Here is a 27,550-nt window from a genome sequence, read left to right as displayed (position 1 = left end):
GGTGCTCCGCTCTCCTGATGAATACTTTTGGAATGCTCTTAACTAACCTGCACACTCCGTCAGCGCGAAGTGCAATGCATGTGCTTGGGGCTCTCAATTCAGTACTTGCAACTCTGGAGTAAGCATAATGGCTCGTCCGCATTATTCTATTCGCACTGAAGTCAGAACGGCTGAGGCTTAGCTTAACAATATACTGCCACGCACTGCAACCTTCTTCTGAGACCCACCTGCTCCTTTGTCTTCCCTGGCGGCTTCAACGTGGATCACCAGCTATGAAGCACCAAGGTTAACTTCAGAGAGAAGAATGACGGCAGCCTAACGTATCGGCGGAGCACTTGTTTGGACTTGACTGATTTCCAGGCGGTTTGCTGCGTTCACAGACAGTATTCCCTAAATCCCGCTTTCCTCTTTCTGTTCCCCCTTTCCCTTCCCCCAGTGTAGGGTAGCGATCCGGACGCTCGTCTGGTTGACCACCCTGCCTTTCCTCCCTTTGCTATCTCTCTCTTCACTCTCTCTCTCTCTTTGTCTGAGGAGCTTCATGGTACCGCTAGAATCGTTCATACCATTTCTATGCTTCACCTTTCGGAACAAACTACAACAAAGTATTTGGTCAACTGTCTTGTCAAGCGCAGCTTTGGCTTAATGATTCTTGTAAAAAGCAATTTCCAATTGTCTCAAAATATAAGATTGAATTTTCTTTTAATGCGATGGAAAGATTTAAAAAATTAAATTGTGGGATTTTAAGTGTCAAAAGCACTTTCCGATTATGACGCACGCCGTAGTGGAGGACTCCGGAAATTTCGACCACCTGGGGTTCTTTAACGTGCACCTAAGTCTAAGTACACGGGTGTTTTCGCATTTCGCCCCCATTGGAATGCGGCCGCCGTGGCCGGGATTCGATCCCGCGACCTCGTGAGGAATGGAAAGAATTTGTGTCTTGGTTAAGCTTACCATCTGATGAGACAACTCTCCAATATATAAAATTACTTGGATTGCGCATATCGTGCAAGCGCAGATTTGCTAGGTAAAACAATGCTGGAAGCTGCGCACAAAGGTTGAGCATTGTGCTGCAACGTTCCTGGAAGCGCGTTCCCAAAGTCTAAGGGTTTACATGCCAGAACCGTGATTTCATTATCAGCCACGGCATACTTCCAGCCCAATTTCCACCATCAAAATGCTTTTTAGTGTGCAGTTCTGTCCACGCACTACACAAGCCTTTCATCCATTCCGCCTTCTTCTCGATGCGGTCGCCTTCGTCAAGATAGCACCCGCGTAATCGAGCTCCGCAACACCACTGTTGCTGAACTGCTGCAGTGCCTGAAGAAGGTGTGGTAATAACAGGTGGGTACGACGTAATGTAGTGACGCTGCGCGTGAGGCAGCTGCTGCTGCACAACAGAACGAGTGTGTTTACAGCGTTTTTCTCCGGGGCAGGGATACGATCCCGCGACCACATGCTTTGCAGCACTTCGCCGTAGTCATTAAGCAACCACGCTGGGAGAATGTTTCTGCTGAGCTGCAGTGTGTATTGAGCCGGGCAGAGCAGAACGGAGAGTAAGCCTCAAGCTGAAACATTTCAAACAAGAGAAACGTTCCCAGGAAGTTAGACGCACGAGGCGATGTAATGTAGTCGATCAAGTAGTGTGGCTTCTGGAAAGCTTTCGGCAAGGAGATTTGATTTAGACCTGGCAGTAACTTACAAAGACAATCCTTCTTGTTGAAACGTTCGCTCAATTAGCATTCCTCGTTCGACTACTCGTCATTTGGACGTTTTACTATGCATTATTTACAATGAAGCTTACCAGATACCAACGTTTCACGTCGATCTCAACTCGTTCACCGTCAAGGTTATATCTGAAGACGGCAAAGGAAATTCGTTTGGTCTTTCCCACAAGGCACCCCTCCCCCCCCACACCCCTTTCATCAGCGCCCGTCCAGACGTCGACGCAGCCTGGCACCAACCGTTAACAGGACAACGAAGCTCTCCAGGAGGTGACAAAGACCCCTGGATTCTGTATACGAGTTAACCAGAAAGGGTAGTTGCAAGCTGATCGTCACTGAAAACCAACTAACTGAGGAAAGGGCCCAACGTCAGGGACTACCATGGGAGCTGCGTCGACTCCAGTTTCCCAGATTATGACGCGGTTGCCTCCTATGTGGAGGCGATGGTGCAACACAGAAGGCGAGTTCTGCTGGAACGGTGAGACAACAAGGCAGGCATATTGCGACGGATACGACGATTGTGATTGGCCGCCATAGAGTCTTCGGATTCCCTAGTACAGTCTCCTAAGGAAGACCACTGTTTTAATATGGGAGAAGTTTGGTGCAGTGGAATGGCCTGATGTAAGCTCAGACATTTAATGTGCTCCTACATGGAGTACGTTGGCTTCCACATCTGGAGCCAGTGTAAATAATGTAAAATACACCTTTTCATTCGCTCCTACTCCATGATCTACTCATCCCTGTGGCTGAAGGATTCTTGGCCTAAACTCTGTCTCGAGCCGCAACAAGGTACAACGGCTGCTGCAACGCCGGAAGAGAGGGCAATTTCAGGAATCGCCGGACATTTATGCGCAGGCGCGTGTACAAGCGGGTGCGAGAGAGTTAGTGGGAGGCTTTTTGCTCCTTGGCTATCTGACTTCCCCTTGGAACTACGGAGGAGAGATTCCTTGATCCTTTTGTATGCGTTTGTCCTTAGACGTGCTGGCATTTCGGTGTGAGGCTTGTGTGTATGTGGGTGTCTGTGTGGGGCCCTGCGTCGTCGACACGTTTTACTTGTGCTCCTTGCATGTTGATGGTAAGTTTGTTGCGTTTTATTATCGCGAGTAGAAGATAGAAATCGCATGATAGCCGCGAGGGCATCTCTCAACCCGTGAGATTTACGACGAATCGGATCAATGAGTGAACAATTGATCAAATCAATGGACCCACTAAATAAAATTCACTATTTCATTATTAGGTCGATAAGCCGCGATTTCGTGTTCAGGTATTATGCAGGCATTATATATATATATATATATATATATATATATATATATATATATATATATATAAAGCCATATATTATGTGACCGTGATCTCCCGGCATTGGCGACGCCAATGCCTACCATTCACAGTCACATTTTACAAGCCATCAGGACTGTTTTAGAATTTTTATTAACACAGCCTCAGATTCGAGACTGTGAAAGGGCCCTACGGACTCGAACTTGTAAGCTCTCATAATCGCTCCTTACTTTACCTATTCTTAACATCGTTACTTATACCCTTCTTTTTCTTTTCTCAGGTTCCCTCGCCTTTGAGCACAGTAGAAGGCTAAATAATATTACCTTAGGTCGAGCTCTCTGTTCGTTGCAAAACTTCTCAACACTCACCCGGTATTTCTTTCTTTCAGAAATACCCAGACATTCCTCTGCACGTTTAGTATGGTTGGATCGATGGATCGGTGCATGGATGCTACCAGCGTGGGCTTTCAAAGGAGGGCGGGGGTCGTAAATGGCGTCACCAACTTCCGTTTCTGATTTTTGCGTCTCACCAACTTTACTTTTTTTTTCATGCGAAGCTTTTTTTCTACGCCAGCCTTGCCAGCTTTCGTGACCGTGGTGGCTGAAGCATGGCTGTTCCCTTTCGCAATAGCCGGACCAATCACGACCCGTCGAAATAGTGCAAACCTTTGCACACCCGCCCTGTGCACTGCAAAATTATGCGCAACTATCTGTGCTCCAAAATGCGCGGAGAAAATAGAAAGAGGTTGAGCAAGTTGGCAACTAAGTAACGGGTAATCTAATCTCTAACTAGACAAGCGGTAGTCATGAGAAAGAAAGAGAGAAACATTTGAAAAAATAATGCAGTCTTACGTGCCATAACCACTAAATGATTACGAGGTATGCCGTAATGAGAAACTGAAAATTGACACCACCTGCGTTTCCTTAACGTGCACCTAAATCTAAATACATGGGTGTTGTCGCATTTCGCCTCCATCAAAATATAGCCGCCGTGGCCGAGATTCGATCCCGCGACCTGACGTCTAGCAGCTCAACACCGTAGCCACTCAAGAGAAAAAGAGACACCGAATTGGCTGTAAAGAATGAAAAAAAAAAGACCAGGGACATTTACAGGAACGGGAAGAAATAAAGTTGGTAGAAAAACCTGTTGGATAGCACAAGTGGGAGTAGCTTGGGAGCTTGTTGGGAGTGGGAGTGGGAGGCTCGAGCAGGTTGCCTAGGAACAAAAACACACCGGAGCAATTGTTCGCAACAAGATGAGGCATGTGAATGCTGAAGCATAATTTCAGAGACCACTCGGCACCACCTAATGGCACGCGAAAGGATTTATTCGGCGAGACCCGGAGGTAACATAAACCTTCTAAAAGCGCTTCAATTTAACATGGCTGGAAGCATCAACCGCTCAGCAACCACGATAACCAAGATACGTTAAAAGTATAGGTGTAAGAAAAGCAGAAAAGAAATTAATACGACCTGATTCGTTGCAAGCCTACGTAGCGATAGAAGGCAGATAGAGAAGCTTTGACAGAAAAGAAAAGGATTATCGAGATTTATACAAAAACCCTGCAATGAAAGCATGTACAGTACACCTGATCAAACCAAGCAGGCTAGCTGAACGTGTCCACACCGTTATGTACGTCATGCCAGAATCACCATTTAAGTCCATTAATTAGCCGCAGCAATGTTTTATTTGATCATTAGTTACATGCACAAGCTAAGCCGACTAGAGTAGCAGTTCTTCCGCTATGAGAATCACGTTTTTCTGGGCACAGTCTTGAGCTTCTTCAAATGAACGAATGGGTATCATATTTAACAGTTTTGTTTGTTCAATACAGGGCGCTAAAACTACTGATAACGTTACCAGCAAGGCTCGAGAATATGAGGGCTCAACTTCACTATTAAGTACTATACCTAGCAGCGCTCGTCCTATCCACTCCTTCATCACGTCCCGTCTGAAGTCGTGGTTCCTTTACTCTTTAAACCTCCACTCTAAATCTCCTTACTACTATATCTCGCTATTTCGTTCAATCCGCGAGGCATAGAAATATATTTTAACCATGGCTGGTGGATCGCGAAAAACGGGTGCGTTCTTCGAAGAAAACCACAGAGCTGGGGCACAGTATTCCACGATATAACCACTGTAAGAAATTTGTTCACAGGCATTCTTCAGCCGTAGTCAGAAGGGATAAGATTAGCCCACTTCTGTTTGTCAAGAAGTTAGCGCAGAGCTATAACAGTTGAGACTCAGGCCCACGACGCATCTGGGTGTCGCGGTGACAACCAGACAAGTCAGTCCTCCCGGGAGAATATTCGGCTCCACCGAAACAGATGCAAGCGTCAAGTGCAACGGTGCTTCACGACGTGCTCGACCAATTTCGTGTTTTGGGCTGCCGTCTTAAGGAGGCCCTTCGACGGCTTCTCAGTCCCCTACGCCTACGTGGCATGAAAGCATATGGTACTTGCGCGCATCTACGCTATAAAATTTTTGGCCGCACACGCTGCACTCAAAGGATGGCTCGCCGTGCGTACGTAAATGCCTCTTGACGTCGCAAGGCTTCATGAACAGTTTGCCGCACTCGTAGCAGTTGTTTTTCCCAAGCAAGTGGTCAGCGGCGTGCTTTTGGAAGGTTTTCGTGTCGGTGAAAACGAACCGGCAAACGCCGCACTGTTGCATTCTGCTGGCAGCCTGGTTGTCTCGCTGGTGAAACGCTGCTTGTCTGGTTTCTCCGGAAAGTCTACGAGAGAAGAGATTGGGAGAGCACTTCGTTAGTTAAACTTTGCCGTAAAGAGCTCAAATTTGGGATCGTGCATTTGGTTGCAGAAAAAACTGCTGCTCTCGAGTGCTACCGCCTTTGCTACGCACACATTTATTTGAGTGCCCGCTGCATCCGATGATGGATTCGGCGCCAAGGAGCAATCGCCTTGTTCACCGAAACTTGAGAATCGAGAAAGTTCGCAAACCGCGTTCTCGCTTGGAGCCATCGAGCCGTGTTGAACGATTCTAAAGAGCAACGATGCGAAAGAAAGCCAGTGGTGTGTGCTGCACGACAACAGAAATTGCAAAGCCCCGTTATTTACCTTATCGTCATTTTCCCTTGACGGTCATGAAAGAGGCCCGTGCGCACATCGACAAGCCACAAATCTGACAGTTGACGTGGTGACCCTCTGCCCACAATAAGTTTAGGTACGTGAACACACATAGATCGTTGAAATCTGGTGACATGCTCAAGCGCCTCGGCTATTTAAGCAGGTGCATGACTCATTAAAGGCTCCACCGAAATCGTTGGTGCTCGCGTGCCTTCCAGAATTCGCGTCACGCATGCAAGCAGGAGACACACACACACTAATATATATATATATATATATATATATATATATATATATATATATATGGAGTATATGTTGAGCAAGTTCATCAACCTTCCTTTTAAATCAGTATTTCAGCCTTGTACTCTCACCGAAAAGAGTGGCCACTAAAGCCAACAGGGAGAAAATGCAGACGCAGTGCTCTTTTGAAGCCCGGCGAAAATTTCTGCGCATATAGCGTGTGCAAGATCATGCCATTTCTTTAGAAACAGATGAAGCCGCAATGCAGATGTCGGGAAACAGGTTATATGTTACTTTTGTTTCGCTAATACCGTAAAAAAAATAATTGGTTTAATCAGTGCAGATATGCTGCTACTGACAGTGGAATTTGTAGCTACGGGCGGCGTGGTCTCTTCTCGGCTTAAAATCACAACAAAAATCCTTCTCCTAGATCATGCCGCACGAGATACTGCCAGGTTTCCGCTCGGAAACAAACTTTCCTCCTGATGATTAAGAAAGGAAATGAGCATGAAACGCCAGCTCTTTCCTTGTTCTCGCATGTGGGTGTAATAAATTCTGTGGTATTTACGTGCTGCGACGCGGATATGATTATAGGACACGCAGTAGGGGGGTCTCCAGATTAATTTTAACAACATGAAGTTCTTGACCCTCTACACAGCGGACAAGCGTTTTTCCTTTACGGCTTCGGTTACATGTGGCCGCCGCCGCCGGTATTCGAACCCGAGTCCTCAGACTTAGCGCCGCTACGCTAGAGCCAACAATAGGAGACATCTGTGTTTCCTATATTTCTGCACCCCTATACATAGGAGGTTCAAGACAAAGCTGGTTTGAAGCGAAGCGTCGAGAACACCAGCGCTGTATCGTTTATACCTTTAAGGAAGTAGTGACAAAATCTTTTCGTCAATTCATTTTCTTGCTTTGAAGGTGCTAGAGCTTGAAACCTTGGAAAACAGTTTTGTCAGACCCCTAAAAAAAGCCTTGTCACATTTTTATTAGGATTTAGAGGTGCAACATTTTCCTTCACCGCAACACATACACACTCAAAAATGTGCTGTCAGTACCCTTCTCAGGCAAATATCAACTACGGGCATCATACATTCGTGATGAAATCATGAATTTAGCCTTTGTTTCTTTCATGAATGTAGTCAAACCAAAAACGTCAGTAACGCAGCAGATGTGCGGATGCTGCCCTTATAAGCATTCTGCAGCAATCGAACAAGCCACAGCCTATGACTTTACCTTTGACTTTGATGCTCAATATAACTTTACGGACATTCTGCTAGCGAAGCTTAAAGAGACGAAAACATGCTTTGCACATATATGCAGGCGGAAACCTTTCGCCCGCAGCGTAGCCACTGACCAGGCCAAGCTATTCTAGAAATTATCCGCAACACTTCTGCCGCACGCTCAGAGGAAGACCGGCAAAAATTGTAACAATCAGAAACTGCTGTTCTAAAGATTTCTAAGTCTGTGATGTACTGCCTGTCTTTTTGTTTGTTTATTTCTTTATTGACAAACCAGCGCCCAAGAGTGGTTTGTCTTGGTGCCAAGGCAAAAGGTGGCACTAAAATTAACCTGACTAGGCCTTTGACACCAGACAGCACGCGCAGTACACAACAGCAGTTCAACATGCTCCATAACACATTGCAAAATATGAAACACACAGAAACTAAAATGCACGTACAGAGTATCAAATACGATAGGAACAAACACAAATAAGGAAGAATGACAGAATTAGTCGTAAACACATTCATCATCAACATGATAACTATTACCATCAACGGACTACAATTGGACTGAAGAGAACTAAACAACTGTACATCAAAATTACAACTGTTGGAGGAAATACATTTTAGATAGTTTTCTGAAAACAAGCAAAGAGAGAACTCGCCATTGTACCTAAAAAACCATGATTAACAATTCATAATGCTCGGAATTGGCCATTTCAATAATTGCATACCGTATCTAGTTCTGGCTTGGATTATCTAGTTTTGCGCTTGCTGGCTTGGAGTGGTGCCTGACGCCGGAGAAAGATGCCGAGAGCGAGTGGCGTTATACTAATCCAGGGACAACCAAATTAGGAAGGCCCACTAAGCTTGAAAAAAGACACTTTCTCACCAGAACAGGAATAGGCCACCATGGTGCAGTATTCGGCCACAAGCTCCCTAATGATCTCCTCAGTAAACCAATGGCTCTCAGTCTCCAGCGGCTGCGGAGCACCTGACCAAGGCGGCGGTCAGATTTGCAACGCAGCAGAGGGTGCTACAAATGCCTGTGTCCAGACAGGCTGCCAATGGAAACTGACCCTTGCAACGTTTACCACCCCAAGCCTCTCGGGTGAGGCTAGCTTAGCAGGACTCTTCGAAGCACTATTAGACATTGTTTGGGATAATATTTGCCTTAGTTAGATTAAAACTGGTGAGGCTTACACATTGCTGAATAGTGGCCCTGTCCTCTGCTATAGAGGTCTCCCTGATAAGAAGCAGTATGGGGTATGATTCTAAATCCTTCAGGACATAGCGGGCAACATCCAGGAATTCTATAGCAATAACGGGAGGGTAGCAGTAGTCGTATTCAAACTCAATGAGATGTATAGATTGAAGGTAGTACAAACTTAGGCTCCAACATCCAGTCACGACGATGAGGAAGTAGACAAGTTTTATGAAGATGTTGAATTAGCGATGAGAAAAGTGCAAACGCAGTATACAGTAGTATTGGGGACTTCAATCAAAAAGTGAGGAAGAAGCAGGCTCGTGGACAGGCAATTGGCAACTACGCTGTCGATTCTAGAAACACTAGAGGAGAGAGACTGGTAGAATTCGCAGAAAGGAATAAGCTGAAAATAACGAACACCTTTTACAGTAAATGTAGCAACAGAAAATGCACCTGAAAATGCCCTAATTGTGCAACAGGAAATGAAATTGATTTCATTACTTCTGCCGATCCAAGCATAGTGCAGGATGTAGAAGTAATAGGTAGGCTAAAGGGCAATGATCATAGGTTAGTGAGGGCCAGGATTCGCCTCAATTTGAACATAGAAAGAGTAAAATTGGTAAAAAAACAGGTCAACTTAGAGGCAGTAAAGGTAAAAGCAGAGAAACTTAGGCTGGTACTTGCAAACAAATATGCAGCCTTAGAACAGAGAGATGATGGTGATGACAAAGAGGTAATGAATGAAACCGGAACGAGGCTGGCTTCAGATACCGCAGTTGAAGTGGGAGGCAAGGCGCCAAGGCGCCAAGGCAACCAGTGGGAAAGCTCTCCTAAGTAACAAAGGACTTAAAGAAACGAGACGGAATGAAAGTGTTCAACTCAAGAGATAAGATAGAATGCGCGGAGCTGTTAAAACTGGTCAACAAAGCTAAAATAAGTGATATTGGAAATAATAACGTGAAAAAGACTGAAGAAGTCTTTAAAAATGGACACAGCCGGAAATCAGTGAGAAGGAAACTTGGCATAGGACAAACCAAGATATATGCACTGTAATATAGGCAGGGTAATATCATCAGCAATCTCGAAGGTATACTAAAAGCAGCGGAAGAATTTTACACTGACCTTTACAGTACCCAGAGGATTCAGGAGTACTCTATTCGAAACAATAATGAACAGTATACAGCAACTCTTCCTATAATAGAGATGAGGTCAGAAAGGCCTTGCAAGTCATGAAACGGGGAAAAGCGGCAAGAGAGGATGGAATAACAGTCGATTTAATCAAAGGTGGAGGATACCTAATGCTAGGAAAACGGGCGGCTCTCTATACGAAGTGTCTACCGACTGCAAGGCGAGAAAACTGGAAGAATGCAAAGATTATATTAATCTACAAGAAGGGTGACGTTAAAGAACTAAAAAACTATAGGCCCATTAGCTTACTCCAAGTATTATATAAAATATTTGCCAAAATTATCTTCAATATAATAATGGCAACACTGGACTTTAGTCAACCATGGGAGCAGGCTAACTACAGGAAAGGTTACTCTTCAATGGATCACATCCATGTCATTAACCAGGTTATCGAGAAATCATCAGAGTAGAAGCCCTTCTATATGGATTTCATAGATTACGAAAAAGCATTTGATTCAGTAGAGATACTAGCAGTCATAGAGGCATTGTGCAATCAAGGAGTACAGACCACTTACGTAAATACCATGGAAAATAGCTACAGAGATTACACAACCGCCTGATTTCTCCACAAGTAGGAAGATACTTATAAAGTAAGGGGTCAGGTAAGGAGACAATCTCTCGAATGATATTCACTGCGTACTTAGAAGTATTCAAGCTATTAAACTGGCAAGGCTTAAGAGTAAAGATCGACGGCGAATATATCAACAACCTTCGGTTTAGCGATGAAATTGTTCTATTCAGCAACAATGCCGACGAGTTACAACAAATGATAGAGGGCCTTAAGAGAGAGAGTAAGAGTGGGGCAGATGATTAATATGCAGAAGACAAAATGATAAATAACCTGGCAAAGGAACACGAGTCTGAGATCGCAAGTCAGCCTCTAGAGTCTGTGGAGGGGTACCTTTACCAAGGTCAACTAATCACAGGGAACCCTGACCATGAGAAGGAAATTCACAGAAGAATAAAAATGGGTTGGATCGTATACGGCAGACATCGTGAGCTCCTGACTGGGAGCTTATCGTTATCACTGAAAGGGAAAGTATACAATCAGTGCATTTTTCCGGTGCTGATATACGGCACAGAGGCTTGGAGGCTGACAAAGAAGCTTGAGAACAAGTTAACGACGGTGCAAGGAGCGATTGAACGAAGAATGCTAGGCATAACTGTAAGATACAGAAAGAAAGCAGTTTGGATCAGAGAGCAAACCAGTATAGACGATATTTTATTAGACAGTAAGAAAAAGACATGGCGTTGGGCAGGACATGTAATGCGCAGATTACATAACCGTTGGACCATTAAGGTGACAGAATGGGTACCAAGGGACGGGTAGCGCAGTAGTTGACGGCAGAAGACTAAGTAGTGCGACGAAATTAGCAAATTTGCGGGTGCTAGTTAAAATCGGTTGGCGCACGACAGGGGTAATTGCAGATCACAGGGAGAGGCCTTAGCCCTGCAGTGGAAAGAATATAATGATGATAATGATGATGATGATCTTGTTTTAATCTTTACGAAGTTTTTGTTTCTGAAATATTATGGTGTTTCCGTATTTGTATACGTATGAAAGAACAGCTCAAGGTTTTATTTTATTTCGAGAAAAATCAATTCCAACAAACGCTGATTATACAACATTATTATATGAAGTATGCATATTATGGGGAGGTAGGATCACGACCAGATATATGTTGAATGAATCGTATACATTTCTTCTGCATTATGTATAGTCGTTCGAAATTATACATTGATGTAACCCCCAAACTATTCGACAATATTGTAAACGGGAATGTAATTTAAAATAAAGCTGCCGTCTTAATCTTATTGGCAGCAACGTGTGAAATTTATTTAGCATTCCAGTTGATTTTGCAGTGATACCTTTTATAGAATTCACGCTACTTGTCCATCGAAGGTTTTCATGAAATTTTACCTCTAAAACTGCCATTCTGAAGTCTGCTCTAATGGACATAATTTAAACGTTATAGAGCTATCAAGGTGAACTGCTTTATTAACGGATGAGAAGACAATGTATTTGGTTTTCCGAACGATCAATAAGTGTTTATTTTCATCTAACCAGCAAGGCACATTTTAAAGCCATAAATTAACAGCACGAGTGAGATGGGAAAGGTTACTAGATGGGAAAAACCATTTGTATCACCAGCGTAGAAAACAATGTCTGTGGTCAGGGGGAAGTTGAATAACGTTTACATACAGCAAGAATATTGTTTGTCCTAATACAGATGCTTGCGGAACTCCATTGTTTATGGATTCAGTACCCGACCGTACATTATTAACAACAACGAACTGAGTACGGTTAGTAACTTACACGGAAGTCCTCTTATTCCATGACACGGTAACTTTGCAAACACTGATATTTTAATTGAATCAAAGGCCTTGTGAAAATCTAAGAAAATACCTATTGTGTTAGAATTCTTTCTGCGGTGTTTAATAATGCTGACTCAGTCGATTTGCCTAGTTGAAATCCGTGCTGATATTTGGATATTAGGTTGTGGTTACAGAAATGCTGAGAAATTCTAGAATTCACAACTTTCTCAGTTATTTGTGAAATAGTGGAAGCACAGATATTGGTCTGTAGTTGGAAATACAGTCAATAGGCCCACCTTTATGCAGAACTGTAGCAACTTTCATTTTATCCGGAAATATTCCTGTCAACAAAATAGTATTCCTTAAGTGGCAAACTACATCGGATAGCAAATGTTAGACCGCTTTAGTTGGTGCTGCGTTAATGCCATCGAAACCGCACGAAACATTACTTTGAGGGCTGTTAATTATAACAGCAATTTCAACCTTGGTAACTGGTTAAAGAAATAATGTTTGTGGCAAATTGTGTTCTATATAAGAGGGCAAATCAAATATTTTTTTAAAGATTACTGATGTCGCATAGCACAGCTTTATTCATAAAGCTCGGTTACTCCTAGAGGAAAACTTCACTTCAACGAGAAATAAACATGTATATATGACTTATTCAAACAAAGTTCTAAATAATATTTAATAATTACTTGACGGCACATATTGCAATGCACGAATCCTATCCTGTGAATGGTCAAGGCGTATACACTTCGAACGAACTATTACAATGTCACCAGATCCAAGATATTGATATGCGAAATCGGCAATCAAATACACTTTCTTCCCCGTTACGTTTGTGCTTCATTGATTACCAACAATTTTCTTTGAAAAAGTAAACGGAAAAAGAGAGCTTTTACCGCAAGTTTGACGATGAATACCTCGAATGCAGTGCTAAGTGTGATGGGGGATCACATATTTCAACAGCCATCGTGCCGCTTGATATAATCAAATAAGCTGGATCAGACAGCCATTTTACCAATACAGATAAATTTCTATCTGACGTCGCACTCAGAAAAGCGTAAGCAAATTCACGCTTGTGAGCGCGAACATTTTGTCGGCCCGCGTGGATGCGCATGTATTAAGTGGACAAAAGCACTGGGCCTTTTTATATTCAAGGAAAAATGCATAGAGCACCAGCTAGCTTTCTCAAGCCTATATGCAAAGCCTATATGAAGGTAAATTTTCACGGCGGGGCTATAGGACATCTTCTGCAAGATTTTAGCAGCACAACAATTATGCATCTTCTTGACAAAATCAGCTGGACACGGACATCCCAACTACACGACACATGAATTACATTGTAACCGAAACTAACCAACTTTACAGCACGCATTTTCCACGATCCAACAAAATTAATATTGCTCGCCATGGCGCCTTCGTAAATTTGGTGCTCCGCTGCCGAGCCAGAGGTAGCGTGATCAAATACCGGCAGCTGCGGCCGCATTTCCATGGGGGCCTGATAAACCCGTCTTCCCAGGAGTGCACCTTAAGAAGCCGCGTTGGTCAACAGGGATCTGGAGTCTCGCAGTATGAGGTGTCTTATAATCACTTCGTGGTTTTGGCACGTAAACCGCCAGAGTTTAACGTAAGTGTCGATTTAGTATTGCCCTACCTGTAGGACTGGCCCACAATACTTTGCAGTAAATTGATTGAGAAAGCGCATGAGGCTCGAAAGTGTAGAAAGCTACGTTTTATAAAAGGAATAACACTGTAGAGCCAGCGTTTTATCCATAATAGGTAGGGCGTGTTGTTGACCGAGTACTTTCGTAGGCGTTAGAGGCAGTATATCGGCCCATGTGCTTTGTTTACGTGCAATTCAATTACCCATTGCAAATGTCTCGTGGGAGCCGTATTCGCCAAGACAGCAGCGGCAGCCACGGGGAGCAAAGCACATAGGAGCTCGCGCAGAATTGTTCACCGGAAAAGAGCCTGAATGTTTGACAATCTGCACTTAACGGCGTGCCTTGTTTTAACATTGTTCAAAGTAAATGTTAAATAGAAGCTAACCTGCATTCGTCCAGATCATAGGGTGCACTGCTTGTACCCTGGGCCAAGTTGTAGTGGCCGCTCGACATCGTAAAGTAGGGTCGTGCTGTTTCTTTCCGGGCCACAGTCGCCTCGCCCCGTATGGACCGTCGAGGTGGCGACTTCCTGCAGCAGGATAGTGCCAGGCGGGGCCAAATATCACGCAATCTAGGAGGGGGTGCCATGACGTATTCCTGCACCCTCTGCCCAAACTAGCTCCTAATATGGAGACATGGCACTGCGCATGCGCGTTCTTTCTAGCTCGTGTGCCTAACAAAACAAGTCTCTTGCTTCACCAGAAGGCGATAAAACGCCGTTTGGCATGCGTTCGCAGATAACGCCAAATTCCCATCACGACCTGTATACCCATATTGCATAGTGCTCCAGCGTAGCATAGAGTGGAGGCTTGTCAGTTTCAAGAAAACCACAAACTACTGATGAAAGGCTAAAATGTCTCATGTGCAAGGTATTTATCACATAGCAAATATACAAACCCAACGCGCATGTTCAAATAAAGTGAAACGAAGCATTATGAAAGCGGTTAATAAATTATCTATAACTGACCGCGATGCGCACACTTTTGTTTCTTTCGTCCTCTGCAACATGTTATTTATGCAATATTTAAGCGTGTCCGCCGCAGACGTTACCGCATTTTTCTCTAGCAATTCCTCTGTGCACCGCACCGCTCACAAGCTATGCCGAAATACAAACTCCGAATCAGGCAGATGCCGAGTGCGAGGCGTCGCATAGATGTCACGGTGACGAACGTAATGTATAATACTTGTCGAGAGGAGAACGGTTATGACACGTGTATGCACCAAAGAGTACAACGCGTATCATTCAACGCTTAAGTCATCTGCACCTCTTGTGTCCCGTAGCAAATGGCCATACTGCAAGATTTGCCATGAACAGGCACACACCGAGTGGCTAAACCTACTACAATTATGCATATCATAGCATCTGTTCACTCCACTCCACTTCTACATTTACAGATTAGTGTGCTATATAGATGCTTGTGAGCCGAAATATACGCTAGTTTGAGTGGATATACACAGGGATGTGCGTTAAGTCGCACTACGTCTGCTACTTGCGTTTGCACTGTTCAGTTATACTACACGCAAGCTTGGAAAACAATGGGAAACCGGAAAACACAAGCTCGCGAAAGAGAATTTCCCGGGTGTATTGTACAGAATTCCTTGCGCTGGTTGTGAACACGTGCACATAGGTGAAACGGGCAAATTTTGAAAACAAATAAAACAGCACAACTATGATGTCAGCATCAAGCATATGGCAATAAACACGTTACCTGTAACGCCGTGTCCAGGCGCCATGACATCGACTGTGATAGCGCGAAAATAATTTGAAAGGAAAGAACAAGACGACAAGGCTTTACCTGGAATCGCTTCATCACGAGGCGACTGCACAGACGCTAAATCGCAGATCAGGCAATCTGCCCCCGATATACACCGTGTACCTGCGTCACAATATGAGGTGTATATAACCGACCTTCAATTTCCTTCATTGGGAAAGGGGCTCCCAAAGTGAGGCCGAAACGTCTTTTATTGCGATAGCAATTAAATGGACAGTCCAGGCACACTTATGCTGTCGGCGTCGACGTCGCCGTGAGGTTCCGTATGAGTGAAAACGTGTGAAGCGGAGCCGGCAAACGCGGTTCCATCTCCCGTGCGCGAGCGAGGAACGCAGCCCGGATGCGTGCCTTCTCCTCTGGCGCGTGAGGCGGGCGTTGAGGCGACGGAGGAGGGGCGTTCTTATCCGGCGGCTGCTACGGTGCCTCGATGTCCTCCCGCCGCTCCTTCTGAGTGGAGACAACCTCGGAGTCTACTACGGCGTTGACCATACGCATCGCGGACGCCGTAGTAGACGCCCTTGACGGACGCCGTAACGACGCGTTGCCTGCGCTCATGCGTCTTGAAAGCGGTCTGCTATGTGGCTGAAGTACGTGGCCGCGCGGGCCTCATTTTCAAAGCGATCTGCGAAGTTTGGAGGAAGCGGATTGTGTCGGTAGCTTCGTATGCGCTGTGCTTTCGACGTCTCATTCGCGCTGAAGCGAGACATGCATGAAAGTCAATTCGCTTGCGGCACCTGGGATTCCTCACTCCAGAATTTTCACAGCAAATTTCTGCGCTCATCGAGGGAGTTGTGTTCATTTATACCTGTGCGCGCGTGACACTGTGCTGGTTGATTTGGTTAAAATACATTGATGGGCTAGTTGGTTTGAATCCATGATGGAATGTGCAAGCGCGACTGAACACAGACGTACAAAGAAGCAGACACACAAAGACAGCGCTGTCTCTGTGTGTGTTTCTACGTCCTCGTTGAGTCGCGCTTACATATTCTGTGATTGGTAATTTAGCTTGCAGGTCAACGTTTAAAAATTTATACAGCTGATAAAACTATCCTTACTTCGCACAGGTATCTTTCTTTCTTCTTCTTCTTTATTCAATACTGCAAACCTTGTACAGGTCCAAGCAGGGTGGGTCAAATGACAACAAAACAATAAACAATAATAACAAAGTTAAGAAAAAAAAAACATCAAAGTGTGGCGAAAGGCAATAAGGAATCATTCCAGTCGGTTATCGTGCGAGGGAAAAATGAAAACTTGAATAAATCTGTTCGCGCAATATATGGTGTCAGGGAATTAGGATGATGGTGGCGTGTATGCATTGACGTTGAAAGCGACAGGTATGGAGAAGGGCTAATAGCTAGATCTTGATTCCAAAGCAAGAAAAGAAATTGCAAACGTAAATGTTTTCTTCGTTGTTCAAGACATTGTGTACCGTTAATGTGCATTAATTCAGAGGGTGAGTCATACGGGGAAAATTTAGAGTAAATAAACCTTACAGCTTTTCTCTGTACCTTTTCTAGGCGGGTGATATTGTGTTTATTAAATGGGTCCCAGACAACACATGCATATTCAAGTTTAGGTCTAATTAGTGAATTGTAAGCAAGTAATTTTACGCTAGGGTGAGAACTTCTTAGCTTATGTCTTAAAAAGTACAGTTTACGGAATGCGGAAGAACAGATGTTATCTATATGTAAATTCCATGATAAAGTATTGGTTAGTGTGACACCCAAATACTTATATTTAGTCTCTTCCAGCAAAGGTGACGAACCAAGCCTGTAGTTAAAAGAAAGCGGAGCTTTTTTGCGAGAGAAGCGAAGAAAGACGGTCTTATCTGTGTTAAGTTTCATGTCCCACGTTTCACACCATTCAAAAATCTTAGCAAGAGAGGAGTTAAGATGGATTTGGTCGTTAATTGAAGTTATTTCTTGAAAAAGCACACAATCATCCGCAAACAACCTGATTTGGACATTCGGATCAAGTTCAGCAGCAATGTCATTAATATATAATAAGAACAATAATGGCCCCAGCACACTTCCTTGGGGCACGCCAGAGCCGACCGGAAGGCAACCTGATTGCTGCTCATTAACTGTTACAAATTGGTAGCGATTGGTTAAATAGTTTGATATCCATATGATTAAAATTTCTGGGAGTCCAATGCGTCTGAGTTTTAAAATTAGTTTGTCATGGGGAACTCTATCGAAGGCTTTACTGAAGTCATGAAATATTGCATCAATCTGCCCGTTCCTATCGAGACATGAAGCGAGTGAATATATTACTGTCACTAATTGTGTAATTGTTGAGTATCCTTTTCTAAACCCGTGCTGGAAATTACAGAGGAGTGCGTGTGCATCTAAAAATTCATTAATCTGGTTGGCAATAATATGTTCGATTAGTTTACAACATGATGATGTAAGTGATATTGGACGATAATTTTGTAATAATCTGCGGTCACCTTTCTTGTGTATTGGCACAACCCTGGCTATCTTCCAGTCGCTCGGTAAATTCCCATGAAGTAATGAAATACGAAATAAAATAACTAGAAACTTTGCAACAGATTCCGCATATCTCTTCAGAAACACGTTAGGAAGGTTGTCGGGACCACATGATGATTTAGTTTTTAAATTTAGGAACCTAGAAACTACGCCAGGGTATAAAATAAAATTTACATCACAGGGGTGAAACACTGCGTCATTGGATGGACAAGCACCGGATTTAGAAAACACACTGTGAAAGTAGTCATTGAATTGGTGAGCAATATCCCCGTGATCGGTAACCACAAAACCATCAACCAAAATTTGCGACACCGGTTTCTTTTTTTCACTTATGTAATTCCAAAACTTTTTTGGTTCCTCTACAATGAAAGTTGGCACCACTGTATTAAAATAATGTTCTTTCGAAGAGTGTACTGCACGTGCAAGACCTTCTTTTAAATCCTTTAAATGACCTAAATGCTACTAATTTGCTATCGCAATCGCCTCTATGCCTTTCGGGAGGAACAGCGAATTTTTTTTTAAATCGCATAACTTATTAAAAAATCACATATGTCACATTGCATAGCTTTAGTAAATGAGCTGGGTTATCCCAGACGGAGACGTCACTTGCACGAGCAATAAAAAGTATATATGACCTATTAACAAAAAGTACAGAATATTTTTTAAAAATAAAACTTGACGGCACACATTGCAAGGCATGAATTGTGCCCAGTGGGTTATCAAGGCGTATCCTCTAAGAACGAATTTTCACAATTGCACCAGGTCCGAGATATTGATTTGCGAAAATTTGCGATGAAATAAATTTTCGTCTTAGTGACGTTTGTGCTTCATTGACAAACTACAATCTTTCTTAGAAAGGTAAACGGAACAACAGCGTGTTTATAGCGCAAGTTTGACGCTGCATACTTCGAATGCACTGCTATGTGTGATGTAGAATCTGTATGCGTGCCGCGAAGGACGTGACAACAGCAAGATAGCCAGAACAAGAAGAACGCAGGTTTATTGGGAAGTGTTGCTTTTATAGCCGACCGAGTGATAACGGGCCGACCGTAGCGCGCATGTCAGGAACAGGCGCACAGTCATGCACGCGCCTGATACATCCTTCCATGTAAACAAACAAAACAGACTCTTGACATTAGTTAAGCAATTTGATTAAATGCCTCGTCATAGCGAAGGCGTTGCGGCGGTCTAGTGTTCCGGGACGATCTTCTCGGAGCTGGGGTCAGCACCGAATCCGGTGTTGGCCTTCCTTCTGTGTTGGCTGGGCACTGTTGTGCCCCATCAGTCGTTCGGGACGATTCCGAAGCCTGCGATGTTGATCCGGCCGAAGAATGCATTGCAGGTACCTGAGGGTTGTCGACAGGCGTGCTCGTTTCGGTTGTGTCGTCCCCGTCTTCGCTGCTTGTCTCATCATACGGCTCATCCGTTCGTATGAGGTGTTTGCGGTTGCGCCGCAGAACTTGCCCATCTTCGGTTACCAGCTGGTTGGAGCTTGCGTGCCTCTTACCCTCGCTTTCCGGGACCACGTTCTCGTTCCTCGCAGCCGTACTACGTCCCCTCGAGAAAGCTTCGGCAATGGTTTGCCTTGTGCGTGCTGGCAGTGCTTTTTCACCTCTGTGCAGGGTACTTCATGGAAGTCGGGAAGATTAGCTCGAAGGCGCCTCCCTTGCAACAGTTCACCAGGAGATCGCCCGTCCTCAAGTGGAGCTGAGCGATAAGCCAGTAGTCCTTGCCAGAAGTCATCCCCGGACTCCTGCGTTTTTTTCAAGATGCGTTTGACAATCTGCACACCTTTTTCTGCCAACCCATTTGACTTCGGGTAATGAGGACTAGAAGTTACATGTGAAAAATCATAGTTTCGTGCAAACATGGCGAAGTCATAACTCGAAAACTGAGGACCATTGTCCGTGCAGACTTCTAACGGGACGCCATATCTTGCGAAGATAGCGCTTAGTGCAGCTATCGCAGTCCTTGAGGTAGTGTCCTGGAGTTGTTGGACCTCTGGAAAGTTCGAGAAGGCATCATAAGCCACAAGATACGAGTCCCCAGCAAAGAAAAATATGTCCACTCCAACCCTGTACCACGGGCATCTGGGAACTGACCGCATCAGTAGAGGTTCTTTTGCTTGCGCATAAGCATATTTCTTACAGGTTGAACAGCTTGCATGTAGCGCTACAATTTCACGGTTAAGACCTGGCCAAAAAACAAGGCGACGTGCCCTCTCTTTGCACTTTTGAACCCCAAGATGTCCCGCATGAATTCTGGACAAAATCTTTTTCCGCATACTCTGGGGTACGATTACTTTGGAGCCTTTAAAAAGTACCCCATTCACAACAGATAGTTCTTGCGCAAAAGGCTTGAGTTCACCCTCAACGGGTTGGCTCCTTGACAAACGTTCCACCACTACCTGCAGGTAGCTGTCACGCGCAGCTTCTGTCCTCAATTCGCGCTCTGTCATTGGCGTCACCATGTACCCTAGGGACTGCACTGCGTGAATTTCCACGTCGTTCATGTTTGTGTCTTGTCTGCTGCAGTCATCAGCTGTGGATCGTGATAGCATATCAGCCAGAACTAGGTTCTTTCCCGGAATGTAGCGTAAAACAAAGTCATACCTAAACAGACGCAGAAAAAACCTTTGCAGCCGGGGCGGCATGTCATCAATTGCTTTTTCCGCTATCGACACGAGTGGTTTGTGGTCAGTTTCTATGAGTAGCTTTCGCCCGTAGACGAATTGATGGAATTTTTCGCATCCGAAGCAAATGCCAAGGGCCTCCTTTTCAATCTGAGCGTATCTCTGCTCTGCCTGTGTGAGAACGCGTGATGCATATGCTACGGGTCGCCAGTCATCGCTGTGACGTTGCAGCAGAGCTGCTCCTACACCGTCCCGTGAAGCGTCGCACGAAATCTTTGTTTCCTTTTGAGCATCAAAAATAGCAAGCACGGGAGCTGTGGCCAAATCTTGTGTTACTCTCTTCCACTCCTTAGAGTGGTTTTCAGTCCACTGAAAATCTGAGCGAGACTTGATAAGATCTCTCAACAACACTGTTCGTTCAGACAGACGCGGCACAAATTTTCCGAAGTAGTTTAACACTCCCAGCATGCGTTGAACATCGGGCTTGCTTGTTGGTTCCGGCATTTCAATCATGCTTTTAACGAGCTGTGGGTTCGGTGATATACCATTTGAGGTTATTATGTCACCAAGAAACTTGATTTCTGTGACGCCGAACTTGCACTTTTGTGCATTGAAAGTTAAGCCAGCTTTTTCGGCTGCTTTCAGGACAGCTACTAGGCGCTCGTCGTGCTCTCGCCGCGTTGAACCCCACACCAAAATGTCATCCATGTATACTAGTACGCCCGGTAGCCCATCTAGAACTTGAGTCATTGTTTGTTGAAACACTTCTGGTGCAGACGATATTCCAAACGGTAGTCGCAAAAATCGGTATCTTCCAAAAGGCGACGAGAGAGTACATATTTTCGAGGTTTGCTCATCCAAAGCTATCTGGTGGTAGCCAGAGTTAGCATCCAAGCAGCTGAAGTACGTGGCGCCCGCTAACTTAGCTTCCAAGTTTTCACGCTTAGGGAGGGGAAAATGCTGCCTTTTCACCTGCTGATTGATATTCCTAGGATCCAAACAAACTCGTAGACTGCCATCTTTTTTCTTCACAAGTACCAGGGGGCTTACCCAGTCAGTAGGCTCCTGTTCTTTCACGATGATTTCAGCCCGCGCCATTCTTTCGAGTTCATCTTTGAGAGGCTCCTCCAGGGCCAAAGGAACACGACGAGCTGGCTGGACAACCGGTACTGCTCCAGGTTTCAGGACCATGTGATAGGGCTGCTTCAGGCAACCACGTCCCTCGAAGACATGTCTGAAATCCTTCAGAGGACCATATACAGAAGCCGCGTTCACAGCATCCACAGTACGGTGCACCAGTCCCAAGGACTCACTGGCTTCTAGTCCCAGTATGGGCTGGCGACCATTTTTTACAATGAAAAATTTCACCGGAGTGTGTGCATTTCCAACACGCACAATTTTCGACACTGTCCCAAAGCACGTTATGACACCGCCGTTATACGCCCGCAGCACTGTGCTTGTCGGCTGTAGTTCATTTGATGATAGTTTCCGATAGACTGAAAACGGCAAAAGGCTGGCTTGTGATTTCGTGTCTATCTTGAAGGAAATTCCCTGACCATTAACTTGAGCATTTACAGTCCACTCATTGGTTTTTCCACCTTTACTGCAGACATCTAGGACATCAAAATCGCTCTCTTGAAGTTTGTTGACTTCACTCACTTCTGTCGACTTCCTACAGCACATAGAAAAGTGATTGACACCTTGGCACACATAGCATTTCTTTCCAAATGCTGGGCACTGCTTCGGCCTGTGCTTGCGGTTACAACGCCTGCACTGCAACTGTTCCCCGCCAAGCTTACTCTCGTTTGTGCGCCTCGAAATGGCATCGACGCAGCCGTCTGCTTTGCGCCACACCTCATTCTGTTGTGCGACTGACTCTGCAATTTTGCACATATTTTCCGCTTTCAATAACGTCAGCTCTTTCTCCCGAAGCATCTTCTCCCGTAGCTTAGCGTTGTTGGTACCAAACACAATTTGGTCTCTTACCAGTGAGTCGTGCGATGCTCCAAAGTTGCACTGCGAGGCTTGTTTCTTTAAGTCACGTAAAAATTTTTCGAACGGTTCTCCTTCCGCTTGGGTCCTCGTGCGAAACAGGTACCTTTCATGCACTTCGTTGGTCGCCTCTGAGCAGTAGGCGTCGAACTTTTGTATTAAGGTCTTGTAGTCATCCTTGCTCTCGTTCGGCTCGAACTTGAAATTGTTGAATACATCGAGCGCCTCGTCACCCGCGATGCTCAGCAGAAGTGCAGCTTTCGAAGCTTCACTTTTCGGCTGGTCCTTCACTTCCGTTGCTTGCAGGAAGAGCTCAAATTTTTGCTTGAAACGCTTCCACGATGCCGAGACGTTCCCCGCCAGACGCAGGGGCTCCGGTGCCTGCAGCCGTTCCATGCTTCGACTTCCACGGCTGCCGAAGCTAGACCATCGTAGCCACTTCTGACACCATGTATGCGTGCCGCGAAGGACGTGACAACAGCAAGATAGCCAGAACAAGAAGAACGCAGGTTTATTGGGAAGTGTTGCTTTTATAGCCGACCGAGTGATAACGGGCCGACCGTAGCGCGCATGTCAGGAACAGGCGCACAGTCATGCACGCGCCTGATACAGAATCATTTCATAAAGGCCATCTTGCTGCTTCATAATCAAATAATCTGGAACTGACAGCCATTTTGCCAATCCAGACAGTATTTTATCTAACGTAGCAGCCGGAAGAGCATAAGCAAATGGATTTATGAACGCGAATGTTTTGTCGGCCACCGTGGGCGCGCATTCAATAAGCGGCAAATAACTAGTGCGGCTTTTTTCTAAATAAACAAAAATGCACACATCACCAGGGAGTTTTTTCAAGCACATATCAAGCTAAGCTTACACGACGCGGCAATAAAACTTCATCGTCAACAAAGCTTTTTGCAGCATAGCATTTGCGCACCCGCTTGACAAAATCAGCAACACACGGACTCCCCAACTACACGACACGAAGATTACTTCGTAACCGAGATTGCCAAATTTGCAGCACGCCTTTTCCGCTATCAGACAAAGTTAATATCGCTCGCTGTAGCGGCCTAGTGAATTTGGTGCTGCGCTGCAAAGCCAGAGTCCGTGTGATCAAATACCGGCTGCTGCGGCCGTATTTCAATGCAGAACTGACAAAACCCGTCTTCCGTGGAGCACACGTTAACAACTTCCTGGTGGTCGAAATCCAACTGGAGTCCCCCACTATACGACCTGTCTGATAATCACATCGTGGTTTTGGCACTTGAACCCCCAGAATTTCACTTAGATTTAGTATTGCCGTACCTGCAGGACAGGGCCCCGATACCGTGCAATAAGTTGACCGGGTAAGCGCATGAAACCCTAAGGCGTAGAAAGCTTCGCTTCATTAAAGGGATAAGACACTAAAGAGCCTGCGTTTAAACCGCAGAGTATATTAGGTGGGGCGTGTTTGTTCACTGAATCATTTTGTAGGCGCTAGTGGCAGTATACCGGCGCATGTGCGGGGGCTACCTGCAAGCCAATTTAATATTGAAAATGCCTCGTGTGGGAGTCCTATTCACAAGGACAGCAGCAGCAGCCAGGGTGAGCAAAGCCCTGCAGAGCTCGCGTAGACATGTGCATCGTAAAAGAGCCTAAATATTTGGAAGTCAGCATATGACGTGGGGGGGGGGGGGGGGCACGTCTGTGTTTGACATTATTCAAAGTAAATGTTCAACGGAAGCTCACCTGCTGATGTCCAGATCAGAGGCTGCACTGCTTGTACCCTCGCCGACGTTGCAGTTGCAGCCCGACATCGTAAAGTAGGGTCGAACTGTTTCTTTCCCGGCCATAGTCACCCTTCCCGTACGTACAGTACTGCCGGTTATTTCCCAGGGCTCGAAAGTGCAGCGGCGGTCAAATTTCACGCAATCTTGGAGGGAGTGCCACGGCAAATTCCTGCACCTTGTGCCGGAACTAGCACCTTGTGTCGCGTCATGGCACTGCGCATGCGCGTACTTTCTAGCTTGTACGCCTAACAATACAAGTCTCTTGCTTTATCAGAAGTAGATAAAGCGCGGTTTTGCACGTGATCGCAGATCCCGTCATATCTATGTCACGACCTGTACACCGAGATTTCATAGTGCTGGAGCGTAGCGTGCAGTGGAGGCTTGTCGCGTTTACCAAAACCTCATGCAACTGATGAAAGAATGAGAGTCCTCCGGGGCCGCTGTACTTTTTGTCGCACAGTAAGTCTACAAATTCAACGCACATGTTCGAATTGATGTGAAACGAAGCACTACGAATGCCGTTAATAAAGCTCAAACTAACCGCGATCCGTACATTTTTGCTTTCATTCGTCTTATGCAACGTGTCATTTATGAAATATATATATACTTTAATAAATATCGGGTATTACACGCTAGAATCGCGTTCTGATTAGGAGGCACGCTGTAGTGGACTCGGAAAATTTCGACCAACTGAGGTTGTTAAATATCCACCTAAATCTAACTACACGGGTGTTTTCGCACTTCGGCCCCAACAAACAGCTGCCGCCGTGGCCGGGATTTAATATCGCGACCTCGTGCTCAGTAGCCAAACACCACAGCCAGTGGGAAACCACGGCAGGTAATATTTATGCTTGTCCGCCATAAATGTTACCGCATTATTCTCTAGCAATTTCTTTGTTTATGCACCACACCGCTCACAAGCTATGCCGAAATACAATATCCAAGTCAGGCCGATGCCCAGTGCGAGATCTCGCAGTGATGTCACAATGACCAAGGTGACTTAGACTACAGGTCGAGAGAATGGTGATGACACCTGTATGCACCTAAAAGTACGACGCGTACAATTTCACGTTAAAGTAAGTTATCTGCACCTCTTGTGTCCCGAAAGCAGATGGCCATTCTGGAGGATTTGCCATGAACAGGCACACACCGAGTGGCTAACACTACGAAAATAATGTATGTCATAGCATCTGCTCACTCTAATCAACTTCTACATTAACAGTTCGGCACCCTATATAGATGCTTGTGAGCCGAAATATATAGTGCGTAGACGTAGTGCGTTAAGTCGCACTACGTCAGCTGCTCACATTTACCCTGTTCAGTTGTACTATGCGCAAGCTCCGACACGCAATTGTTAACGGTCAAAGACAAACTCGCGTAAGAGAAGTTCCCAGGTGCTTCGTAAAGGATTTCTTGCGATGGTTGTGAACGCTTGTACATAGGCGAAACGGGCAATTTAGAAAAAGAATGGGACAGCACAACTATGATGTCAGCATCAAGCATATGGCAACAAACGTGTTTGTTGAACATTCAGTGTCTACGCACCATGGCATCGACTAGGAGAGCGACAATAATTTCAAAAGAAAAGAACAAGACGGCAAGCCTTTACCTGGATCCATTCAAATCCAGACTACGGCATAGACGCTCAGTCGCAACTCAGGCAATCTGCCCCCGATATGCACCCGATGCATACGTCAAAACAAGAAGCGTACATAAAGAAGTTTCGCATCATTCCCTTCATTGTGAATGAGGCTCCCGTAGTGGGATTGAAATGCCTTTTATTGCGATAGCAATGATATGGACACTCCAAGCCCATTTCTGCCGTCGGTGTCGCTGTCACCGAGAGATCCCTGAGAAAGTCCAAGGGAGATAATAGGGTCTCCGCACCCCCTACGCTGTATGTGCGAGTGAACGCGTACGAGAGGAGCAGACAATCGCGGGTCAATTTCGCCCGCGAAAAAAGAGAATAAAGCGGGAAGCTGCCGTCGTGTCCGAAGCACCCAATGTTGCGGGGCACTGGTGGAAGGGGAGTGAGAGGGAGGTGGGCGCAACGTGGGCGCCCACCTGCCTCCTAGTTTCTTCTTCACTGTTTTTAGGCTTCCTTCGTTCCTCAGAGCATGTTCAATTCTATTCATGTTATACTTCCTTATGTCAGCTGTCTTACGCTTGTTGATTAACTTGGAAAGTTCTGTCAAGCCTAATCTAGCTGTAGGATTAGAGGCTTTCATACATTGGCGTTCTTTGATCAGATTTTTCGTCTCCTGCTGTAGCTTACTGGCATCCTGTCTAATGGAGTTACCACTGACTAACTATTGCACACTCTTTTATGATGCCCATGAGATTGTCACTCATTGCTGCAACAATAAAGTCCTCCTCCTGAGTTAAAGCCGAAGACCTGCTCTGTAGCTTGATCCGTAATTCCTCTATTTTCCCTCTCACCGCTAACTCATTGATCGGCTTCTTACGTACCAGTTTCTTCCGTTCCCTCCTCAAGTCTAGGCTAATTCAAGTTCTTACCATCATATGGTCACGGCAGCGCACCTTGCCGAGCACGTCCCCATCGTATATGAAGCCAGGGTCAGCGCAGAGTATAAAGTCTATTTCATTTCTAGTCTCGCCATTTGGGCTCCTCAACGTCCACTTTCGGCTATCCCGCTTGCAGAAGATGGTATTCATTATCCGCATATTATTCTGCATACTCTACTAATAACTTTCCCCTGCTATTCCTAGAGCCTATGTCATATTCCCCCACTCACTTGTCTCCAGCCTGCTTCTTGCCTACCCTGGCATTGAAGTCGTCCATCAGTATAGTGTATTTTGTTTTGACTTTACCCATCGCCGATTCCACGTCTTCATAAAAGCTTTCGACTTCCTGGTCATAATGACTGGATGCAGGAGCGTAGACTTGTATGACCTTCCATTTGTACCTCTTAAGTTTCACAACAAGAGCTGCCACCCTCTCCTTAA

The 27,550-nt window shown here is 45.2% G+C and overlaps 1 long non-coding RNA gene across 1 annotated transcript; it reads right to left on the bottom strand.

Annotated features, from left to right (window-relative positions):
• Positions 1-4,284: 4,284 nt before the first annotated feature.
• LOC129381738 (uncharacterized) lies at positions 4,285-14,424 on the bottom strand. The gene is made up of 2 exons (XR_011891348.1): positions 14,318-14,424; positions 4,285-5,736 (listed from the first exon to the last, which is right to left on the bottom strand). It is a non-coding gene; the product is annotated as an uncharacterized lncRNA (long non-coding RNA).
• Positions 14,425-27,550: the final 13,126 nt, after the last annotated feature.

The sequence above is a fragment of the Dermacentor andersoni genome, unplaced genomic scaffold (assembly GCF_023375885.2).
Source record: "Dermacentor andersoni unplaced genomic scaffold, qqDerAnde1_hic_scaffold ctg00000033.1, whole genome shotgun sequence".
Taxonomy (NCBI): domain Eukaryota; kingdom Metazoa; phylum Arthropoda; class Arachnida; order Ixodida; family Ixodidae; genus Dermacentor; species Dermacentor andersoni.
The sequence above is the reverse complement of the archived record's forward strand: the minus strand, read 5'-3'. Positions and strand labels throughout refer to the sequence as shown.